This window comes from Magnolia sinica, chromosome 5 (assembly GCF_029962835.1).
Source record: "Magnolia sinica isolate HGM2019 chromosome 5, MsV1, whole genome shotgun sequence".
Classification (NCBI taxonomy): Eukaryota; Viridiplantae; Streptophyta; class Magnoliopsida; order Magnoliales; family Magnoliaceae; genus Magnolia; species Magnolia sinica.
The window spans coordinates 105,702,258-105,713,681 of NC_080577.1; the positions used below are offsets into that span (position 1 = coordinate 105,702,258).

The following is an 11,424-nucleotide window of genomic DNA, read 5'->3' on the forward strand; positions in this document are numbered from 1 at the left end:
GAACTATTATTCACAAAACTGGATAGAAAGAAGCCCAAACGAAGCAGACATAGTCCATTAGATCTGGGTCCAGTCCTATTTACGGCATGATGTAACTGGGCTCAGGTGCGTTCGATTCAAAGAAATTCATTCCAGATAGGGAGAAATTGGTGTTTGAAGTGTGAACCGTAAATCTGCAAAATTTTTTTATCTGAGTATCGTTACGAGACACACAACCTATCAATCTTTATGATAAGGGGTCATCTGGCCAACTTATCTGGCTAGTGAGTCCGTTTTGCAAAAAAAATAAAATACTTCATTTCAATTCCAAAATGCAATTTTAGTAAAAACTTATTATTTTTAATTTTGAGGTGTCTCCTTTATTTTTAGAGTTTAAGTAAATGTAGTCTTCTTAGGAATTGCCAGTCAAAGTTTGTACAACGGAGACTCAAGTGCTACTCTAACCTCTTCTGCAAAGAGTTCAAGTGACACAAAATTCAGTCGGGTCCACCACTCAATGGCTACTCTAATCTCTTGTGCAAAGAGTTCACGTGACACAAAATGGTATTGGGTCCACCACTATGTCGGTGCGAAATCCACTGTCCGTCAGTTTGGTCAACTCATGTGAAGATTATCGGTTAAAAAGAATTCAGACCGAATATTCAAGTGGGCCATTCTACAGGAGTCAGTGGAGAATGAACGGTCCCAATGAAGGCTCACATAAGTTTTGGGTCATGCTGATATTTATTTGTTTCTCTACATCCTGGTGGGAACCACCTTATGAACGGGTTGGATGACATATATAAAGTGAGCCTAAGGAAGGTTTTGGATGGTGGACATTTCAATCATCACTTTTTCCTGTAGTCATTTGTTGCATCTCATCTTAATATGATCTTTAGGAACTGATGGACAAATTGGATTTCGAGCATATATCAGGGTGGCCGCACCTCTTCTTCCATCCCTCCTATGGCGAGAGCAAGCGTCGGAAAAGCGGTGCCAGTCCGATTTCAATATACAAACATGTCTGCTGATGAGGGTACCAGTGTTCCTGTGGAGACAACCGCCCCAGCTCTTGGTGAGCCCATGGACATCATGACAGCTCTCCAGCTTGTGTTGAAGAAATCACTGGCCCATGATGGTCTTGCTTGTGGTCTTCATGAAGGTGCCAAAGTAATCGAGAAGCATGCTGCACAGCTCTGCGTGCTGGCCGAGGACTGCAACCAGCCAGATTATGTGAGATAAAACTAAGGGAGAGAGAGAGAGAGAGAGAGAGAGAGAGAGAGAGAGCTTGCTAAAAATTATTATTTTTAAAATTATTATTTTTATCCCTATGTATACATCTATATAAAAGATTACACATGAAAGGGCTATTACCCAAAGATACAAACAATAGCTATATTGATTGATTAGAGAATCCTTGATTGTAGTTCTTGATTGATTGGAGAATCTTTGATTGTAGTATTGAAGATACACTTTAATGCTCCCCCTCAAGCCGGTTGGAAGATATCAAGCATACCGAGCTTTGATAGCGCAAACTAAAACTGAATGGTGCCAACTGCTTTGGTGAAAATATCCACATGTTGCTCGGTCGTAGGAACAAACACCATACAAATCTGTCCAGAAAGTAGCTTCTCACGAATAAAATGACAATCAACTTCAATATGTTTTGTGCGGTCATAGTGTACTGGATTATGAGCAATGTTAATTACCGCTTTATTATCACAGTACAGAGTTGTTGGAGTTGGAACATCAACTCCTAATTCCTACAACAGTTTCTGTAGCCAGATCATCTCGTAAATACCATGTGCCATGGCTCGGAACTCGGCCTCGGCATTAGAGTGAGCAACTACACTCTGCTTTTTGCTTCTCCAAGAAATAAGATCACCACCCAACATAGTGTAATATCCAGATATAGAACGTCTATCGGTAACTGATCCGGCCCATTCAGCATCCGTCCAACATTCAATCTGATTGTGACCATGTTTACGAAAGATTAGACCCTTTTCAGGACAACCCTTCAAATACCGAAGAATACGAAAGGCCCCCTCAAGATGAATTGAGTGAGGAGCATGCAAAAAACGGCTGACAACTCCTACAGCATAAGTAATATCAGGTCTAGTAAGGGAGAGATAAATTAGCTTTCTAACTAGTCGCTGATACTGTGAGACATCTACAAGGGGCTCTCCTTCCACATTACCCAACTTATGGTTTTGCTCAATAGGTGTATTAGTTAGACGACATCCCAATTTGCCACACTCTTGTAAAAGATCCAAGACATATTTACGTTGCGAGATAAAAATACCTGACTTTGATCTTGCAACTTCAATGCCAAGAAAATACTTTAGAGGGCCAAGGTCCTTAATCTCGAAGCAATGTCGAAGATGAGACTTTAACTCCTGAATGACGATTGGATCATTTCTGGTGATAGTTATATCATCGACATGGACAATAAGAGCAGTAAAACTATCACCAATGCGTCTAATAAAAAGAGTATAATCTGTTGCACTTTATCGATATCCAAAACCAATAACCACCCCACTGAATTGGTCAAACCAAGCCCGAGGAGATTGGTAAAGTCCATATAGGGATTTCTTTAAGAAACAGACTTGCCCTTCATGGTTAAGAAATGAGATACCAGGTGGAGGAGTCATATACACCTCTTCTTGAAGATCCTTGTGAAGGAATGCATTTTTAACATCTAATTGATAAAGTTCCCAATCACTATTTGCAGCCAAGGACAGTAAGACACAAATGGAATTCATCTTTGCAACAGGAGCCAAGGTCTCATAATAATCAATCCCATAGGTTTGTGCGTACCCCTTTGCAACCAGCCGTGCTTTGTACTGATCCACCATATCATCTGAATTATGCTTAACTGTAAACACCCAACAACACCCAACTGCCTTCTTCTCTCTGGGTAATGACATGAGTTCCCAAGTATCATTGTGAGTCAAAACTCTCGTTTCTTCCTCCATTGCAACCTTCCACTTAGGATCAGACATTGCTTCACGGACAGTAGAGGAAATCGTGACAGAAGAGACAAAAGCTAAGAACGCACAATAAGATGGTGACATAGCATAATATGTGACATAATCAGATAAATGATATTCAGTAGAAATTTGTCTTTTACTCTTTTGTAAAGCAATGAGAATCTCAAGGTCTGAAGCAAGAGGGGGAACATAAGGAGATTCTAGCTCACCAGGTGGGAAAGGCATGGACTGATCTAATACAGGAGAAACGTTGTAGTGTTGTGAAGCAGGACTTCCTTCCAAAAACTGCAAGTCCTTATGTGGTCCTGCATGTACAACTCAGTCACCAGTAGTATGTTCATGATATATAACCGACATAGGTGACATGGAAGACTTTAGAGAGGATATAGGCGGATCTAGTATGACAACAGGAAGAGGGACCTGTGATGGTTGGACATCACAGTCACGACAAGTGGCAAACCACTCCCCCTGCAAAGAAACTGGACCTGAATAGTAGGGCTAATTTTCAAAAAAGGAAACATCTTTGGAAACAAACCTTCGTCGACTGGGTGGATGATAGCATTTGTATCCTTTTTGTGTGTTACAGTAACCCAAAAATATACATTTTAGAGATTTTGGGTCAAGTTTGGAACGTTCCTGACCCAAATCTTGCACAAAACAAATACAACAAAAAATCTTGGGTAGAAGAATAAATTCTGTGTCACGAGGACGAAGAACAGAACAAGGAGTTTGAAAATTCAGCACACTAGAAGGTGTGCTGTTAATAATGTAGCAAGCTGTCAAGACAACTTCAGACTAAAAAAATTTGGGAACGTTCATCGCAATGGAGATAGAACGAGTCAAATCAAGGATATGTCTATTCTTCTGTTTTGAATGACCATTTTGTTGTGGAGTTCTAACATAAGATGTTTGATGCTCAATACCATGATCTTCACATAACTTTTGGATTCCAGAATTTGCATATTCAGTTCCATTATCAGAACGAAACACATGAATCTTTGTATAAAATTGAGTCTGAACCATGATAATAATTTTTTTAAAGATGTAATAAACTTCATCTTTACGTTTCATAAGAAAGAGGCAGGTACAACGACTGAAATCATCAATAAATAACATAAAGTATCTAAAACCCAAAAAAGACGGTATAAGAGCGGGTCCCTAAACATCAGAATGAACAAGTGAAAAAGGAAAACTACTAACTTTATTATAACTCAAGGGATAAGTAGTTCTATAATGTTTGGACAATTGGCAAATTTCACACTGATTGACCAAAAAATAAAGCTGGAAGCAAATGTTTCATAAATGAAAAGGAAATGTAACGTAGCCGGTTATGCCATAACATAATTTGATGTTTATTTGCTACTACAAGCTGACTCTGCAATGCACATGGTTGAAGCACACTTGGAGTTTGCGGATCATCGAGGATGTACAAACCATTAGCTTCATGTCCACTGTCAATCGTTTTCTTCGTTACCAGATCCTGAAAAAGACAATAAGATGGAAAAAATGTAACACTACAATTCAACGACCATATAATGCTACTGATAGATAAAAGATTGGTAGTGAGTTGAGGAACATGCAACACATCAGAGAGTGGTAGAGAGGAGGTAGCATTTATGAGTCCTTTCCCTACAATAGAAGAAAGAGATCCATCCGCTAACCGAACTTTATCTCTATCGGAACAAAGAGAATATGCATAGAAAAGAGAAGGCATATCGCTCATATTATCAGATGCTCCTGAATCGATGATCCAGGATGGGGAAGGAACAATGGAGACAGTGTTTGCTGAAGCAAATGTACCTGACTGTGCAAAAGTAGAGTGGCTATCTTTTCGTCAAATTGTGCCATTAGGACCCGGAATCGATCTAGATCTTCTCGAGATATAGTAACACAATGAGATGGTGCAGCGGGAGGGGTATGATTCTGAACCGGAATCTTAGCAGTAAAGGCAGTCTGAGCGGACGGTGAGGATGCACTCCGATTCGCTTGTGGCAAGGTAGGCCCTTTATGTAGAAATAACCCTTTCTGTGGAAACCCATTAAGAAAATAGTAGAATTGTTTGATATGTCCATATTTCTTGCAATGGTCATAAAAATGCTGGGAGTTCTTCTGATTCTTGCTTGGGCGAGAAGGAAACACAGGTGGCAATGATACTGTAGGTGTCACCAATGCTCTCCAACCCTGTCTGTTTACAGCCATTGCCACTTTATCTCTAGGCTGGATCATTTCATGGCCCATAGAGTAACGCCTATTTTTCTCAGAATAAATATAAGCATACACCTCTCTTAAAAGTGAAAAATTATATTTTCTACTCAAAATCTGCACACAAGCAGTCTCATATTCTGGATTTAAACCTGTAAGGAACTGATATACACGCTTCTCTTCAATAAACTTTGAAAAAATCTTACCATCTTTGGGGCTTTCCCAATCGAAGGTCTGATATTGATTAAGTTCTTCCCATCTTTGTCGAAGAGTATTGTAATACTCCGATAGGGTCTTCTCCCCCTGCTTGAGTTGGGAGGTCTCCACATCCAACTGATAGATGCGGAAAGCATTCTTCTTCTGAGAATATGTCCATTGCACAAGATCCCAGATCTGTTTTGCAGTCTGCAGAAACATATATGTATTCCCAATCTCCGGCTTCATAGAATGAAGTAACCAGGACATAACAATTGAATTCTCTGATTCTCATCGTTCAACGGTTGTCAAGTCTGATGTATCTGGTGTTTTAACTGCCCCTGTACGTAATATATGCAATCTTCCCACGTCCAGAAATGTAGAGCTTCGCAGATCTTGCCCATGTCAAGTGATTGGTTTCATCGAATTTGACGGTGCTAATCTGGAGAGTCGGACTCTCTTTCTCAATTACGAGGGGCTGCGTAGAAGATAGAGGTGCAACAACAGTTTTTCCAATAGATGATCTGTCGTCCTCCATTGAAAAAAAAATCACCAAAAGCAAACAAACAACAACTAGATCTTGGCACCGAAGAAAAAAAAATATATCAAATCATATCACCAGGCATTGATTCAATCCAGATTATCAACCCTGGGAAAGAAGGAAAAAAAATAAAATACTAACCTTGCTTTGATACCAAGATAAAACTAAGAGAGAGAGAGAGAGAGAGAGAGAGAGAGAGAGAGAGAGAGAGAGAGAGAGCGTTGGGAGAAAGCTTGCTAAAAATTATTATTTTCATCCTATGTATACACGTATATAAAAGATTACACATGAAAGGGCTATCACCCAAAGATAGAAACAATGGCTATATTGATTGATTGGAGAATCCTTGATTGTAGTCCTTGATTGATTGGAGAATCCTTGATTATAGTCCTTGATTGAATATTGGAGAATCCTTGATTGTAGTCCTTGATTGATCGGAGAATCTTTGATTGTAGTATTGAAGATACACTTTAATAATGTGAAACTCGTCAGGGCTCTTTGTGCTGACCACAACGTGAGCTTGATATCGGTCCCAAGTGCTAAAACCCTCACTGAGTGGGTTGGGCTCTGCAGGATCGACTCTGAGGGGAAGGCAAGGAAGGTTGTTGGTTGTTCCTGTGTTGTGGTGAATGGTCATGGAGATGAATAAATTTGGTGTATGTGAAGTCCCACTGAGTTAGCATCAGTGTAGCTAAATTTGGTAAGATTCATGCATGTGCTCTTTGACCGATTTGAATGTGTGGATGATAGGAAAAGTATGGTAGTTACTAGTTGAAATTTTGCTAGTAGGTGTATGGGTTTGCATTTTCTCGTCCTTTTCTGAGACAGCCTTTATCTTATCTAGTCGCCAGTGAATGGGCGTTTGGGTTTGTCAGGAAACCAACCGGATGTGCTTCTTGATTGTCATAAAAAAAAAACAAAAAAAAAGAAAAGAAAGGGTGGCCGCACAGTGCTTTAGGATACAGGAACTCGTGGCGTTCGTGCAACACGTGGCACCCCATCAACCGACCGATCCCTAGCTCACCATCAAACCAACGTGGTTCCCCATCTACCCGTTCATGAAACCTATCCCCTTGTATATAACTTAACCCAAATGCTCCCTCTTTTCACCAAATCATCAGTGTCCAAGCTTCTTAGACTCTCCTTTTAGAGAATTCTCATATTTTGGTACAGAGTAGTGCACAAAGAGCCATGTCAACGGTGTCGATCGATCAGATCAGAAAGGCCCAGCGGGCGGAGGGCCCTGCCACAGTGCTGGCCATCGGCACGGCCACGCCATCCAATGAAGTGATCCAGGCCAACTATCCGGACTACTACTTCAGGATCACTAAGAGCGAGCACATGACCGAGCTCAAGGAGAAGTTCAAGCGAATGTGTGAGTGTTCCCAATCATCAATCTGGACCCTTCATTTATTCATAGCATCTGATCTTAATTACTGTTTATTTATTCATTGGTGGAGCCTTTCATTTGTGGGTCATTATTTTACAGCTATCCGTTTTTTATGAGCCATATGTTGGATGGTTAGCATCAACAAACCAAAGTGACTCTTTGGAATCAGAAGCAATTTACGGTGGGAGCTGTTGAGTAGCCTTCTTGAAATATGATGATTGGAATTGTTTTGTTCCTCCACTTGATCTTGATTGTTCCTTTTTAATATTGATTGGATGGTGACGATCATTAGATCTACGCAGTTGTTTTTTGGTTTTTTTTTTTTTTGTTTTGGTTTGTTTCTCTCCATAGCTTGTCCACAATGGTCAATAGCTTGGACGGACAGCTACTCGTTTTTTAAGCATTTCTCACTTTATTACGTAACTTATAAATTTCTACCATGTATTGTTTATATGCCATCCAAACTATTGATGGGTAATTCTCGTTGGGATGAACTGAAAGCACAAAAATATTCTCCCAAACCAACACTTATAAGTTACGTAATAAAGTGCTGCGTTCTTGGCCATGCAGGCGATAAATCAAAGATCCGAAAACGTTACATGCACCTGACAGAGGAACTACTCAAGGAGAACCCCAACATGTGTGAGTACATGGCCCCCTCCCTCGATGCCCGTCAGGACATGGTCGTCGTCGAAGTTCCAAAGCTCGGTAAGGAGGCTGCGACAAAGGCCATCAAGGAGTGGGGCCACCCCAAATCTACGATCACCCACCTAGTCTTCTGCACCACGAGTGGCGTTGACATGCCCGGTGCTGACTACCAGCTCACCAAGCTACTCGGCCTACCTCCATCTGTCAAACGCTACATGATGTACCAACAAGGTTGCTTTGCTGGTGGCACGGTTCTCCGTCTTGCAAAGGACCTCGCTGAGAACAATGCCGGTGCACGTGTTCTTGTTGTGTGCTCTGAGATCACAGCCTCATCTTCCGTGGCCCATCTGATACACACCTTGATAGTCTTGTAGGTCAGGCACTCTTTGGAGATGGTGCGGCTGCAGTGATCATTGGGGCTGATCCTAAACCTTCCGAGAAACCGCTCTTCCAACTTGTGTCGGCCGCACAAACCATACTACCACATTCAGATGGTGCAATTGATTTGCACTTACGTGAGGTGGGCCTCACATTCCACCTGCTCAAGGACGTGCCTGAGCTCATATCAAAGAACATTGAGAAGAGCCTAGTGGAGGCATTCGAGCCACTTGGCATCAACGACTGGAATTCGATCTTTTGGATTGCGCACCCAGGTGGGCCTGTGATCCTTGATCAAGTGGAGGCGAAGCTGAATCTAAAGGAGGAGAAGATGCGGGCGACGAGGCACGTGCTAAGCGAGTATGGGAACATGACGAGTGCGTGCGTCCTATTTATTTTGGATGAGATAAGAAAGAAATCTGCGGAGGAAGGGAAGGCGACTACTGGAGAAGGACTGGATTGGGGTGTGCTGTTCGGGTTCGGGCCTGGTCTGACTGTTGAGACTGTGGTCTTGCATAGCCTTCCTATAACTAGCTTATTAAACTGAGTTGTGGTGTTGTAGTTTTCGCATGAGAGGTGCCTAAGATATGGTGTGTTGCTTGCAGCATGTAATAATCCAATGCTCAATATATGGCTTTTTCTAAGAAAGTGTGATAAAACCGAAGTGTTTCATGATTCATGAGAAAAGACTCCCCGTTATAGGTGGGACATGATGTATTTGTAGGTGATGTAGGGCGGGTCACGGACAATTTCATGGCCAAGATGGATCAGAAAAGGCCCGGTTGTCGACAGAAGTGATCCAGACCGTCAGACCTTAAATCAGGCATATTTCGCAATCCATTGGACGTAAAATATATAACTTTGGATAGAACAAGCTACTTTAGCCACACAACCTCGCTACACCAGGTTGCGCAAGCCGGATTTGCAAAATACCATCAGATCGATGATCATTTCCCTATTTTAATTCTGTTTTTACTATAAATAGTAAGTTTTAGTTTGATTACAACTCTTCATCCGTTGGGCTCTAGGAGTTGCGCTCAACACGAAAAGCGCTTAGAATAATTAGGAGAACCACGTGGTGAAGCCAAATAGGACACTGACTATTTTTGGCTAAAAACCTTGCACACTAGTAGACCGACCGTTTATAAATAGTAAGTTTACTGTTTATAATAAGTTTCGGATTCTAAGAGTTTTAGTCGTAGTTTCATTTTGAAATCTCTTCTATTGCTTAGTATCCCTATTTAAAGGGCTGTGAACTCGTTTATTTCATTAATCAATCCAATTATGAATTTTATATAATTTATTTCTATTTTTCTTTCTTTTTCCTCGTGGATTTGAGAAGTCTCTTTGAGGAGTCCAGAGAAGCTCTGTGGATTCGGAGTAGTTTTCCTCGAAGAAGACGGTGATCGACCTCATCACGTTGATCTTTGTGTGAATAGGGTTGTTGGATGAAAATCAATCAACTGCGCAGTATGTAATATATATATATATATATATATATATATATAGAAATGCTCACACACAACTAGTTGGACATTGTATTTTCGTCCAACTAGTTGATTAATTCAAAGACAAATTAATGCTATCTAATAACAATACACATAAAAGTTATCCTAAGAGGAAAAGTAGCCAGCTATGGTGGCCCCATCATAGTGTTAATATGAAATCCACCCCAACCATCAGGTGGGTCACCCCATATTAAAACCATGTATAAAAAATCAGCCTCATCCATGATTCAAGTGGACAACATGATTGAAAATAGTGTACAAAGAAAACTCACCCTCCAAACTATTTTCATTGGTTCGGCCCACCTGAATCATATATGCCCCTGATTTTTGGACATCAGCCATAGATTTTTAGTGTCATATTAATGGTTGGAATGGATTGCACATTCTTGTCATGTTGAGCTTGGTAAAAATCAAGGGTGGACATCTCTCCCTACTGTTTCCATTGCTGTAGTTGAGTTGAATCAAAGGTTAGCATGATTTTTTGGCTCTAGGCCCGGAATGGAATCACACATCTAATTAGGGGTGAACATCGGGCCGAACCGAGTCGAACTGGGCTCAACCCGGCCTGGCCTAGTCACCAGCCAAACCAGTTCGGGCCAGTTTCGGACCCACGATTTGGATGGCCTTGATTTTTTGACTCTGCTCCATTTACTCCATGGGAAGAGTTTTGGCAGGTAACTTAAACAACCTTGATTTTTGGGAAGGACTTTTGTTATAGATTTTTGGGACTCTGCTCCATCTACAAAGGGACCCATGATTTGGATAGGAAAGAATTTAGGAATATATATATATATATAGGCCGAGTCGGGCCGAACTGGAACATATCCGAACTCGGCCCGAACTCAGTTTCGGGCAGAAGAAAATAGCCCGTCCCGATCCGAACTCAGTTCTCGGTCGGGCCGAGTCAAGCGAGTTAATCGGGCTAGCCCGGTTCGTGTGCACCCCTACATTAATGATGGGAACGAATCTTACTTACACATCACGACGGGCCCTGTAAAAATACGAGGATGGTTGTCTGCACGGGTGGCACCACTCGGTTCCAGAGATGAATACCACGAGAGAGACGAGTAATTTCAGGTCACAAAGGGTTGGAGATTCAGATGGGCCCTGCCTATGGTGTTAATTTGAAATCCATTTCCACCATCAAGTGGATCACCCAATGTTAGAACAAGGGACTGAAAATCAGCCCCAACATAATTTATTAGTTTTATCCACGCCGTTCATACATATTTTCAAATCATTTTAGGCTATGGTCCAAAAAATGAAGCAGATCCAATGCTCAAGTGGACGATACCACAAGAAACAGTGGGGATTGAAAGCCTACCTTCGAAAACTTCTTGGATTCACAGAAGTTTTGGATCAAGCTGATATTTGTGTTTTCCCTTCTTTATCCAGGTCTGTAAGACCTTATGAATAGGTTGGATGGCAAATAAACATCATAGTGGGCCCTAGGAAGATGTCAACACCGAGCATCATTGTTCCCACTATTTCTTTTGGTGAGATTCACATGAGCTTTGGATTAGCCTTAGTTTTGGGCCATGCCTTCAATACGAGAAAATGGATGGACGGCGTGGATGGAACACACACATCATG

At 41.3% G+C, this 11,424-nt stretch overlaps 2 pseudogenes; both read left to right on the forward strand.

Annotated features, from left to right (window-relative positions):
* The first annotated feature begins 924 nt into the window (after positions 1-924).
* Positions 925-6,582, forward strand: LOC131247136 (small ribosomal subunit protein eS12-like; annotated as a pseudogene).
* A 323-nt stretch (positions 6,583-6,905) lies between these two features.
* LOC131246566 (chalcone synthase 2-like) lies at positions 6,906-8,992 on the forward strand (annotated as a pseudogene).
* The last annotated feature ends 2,432 nt before the right edge of the window (positions 8,993-11,424 follow it).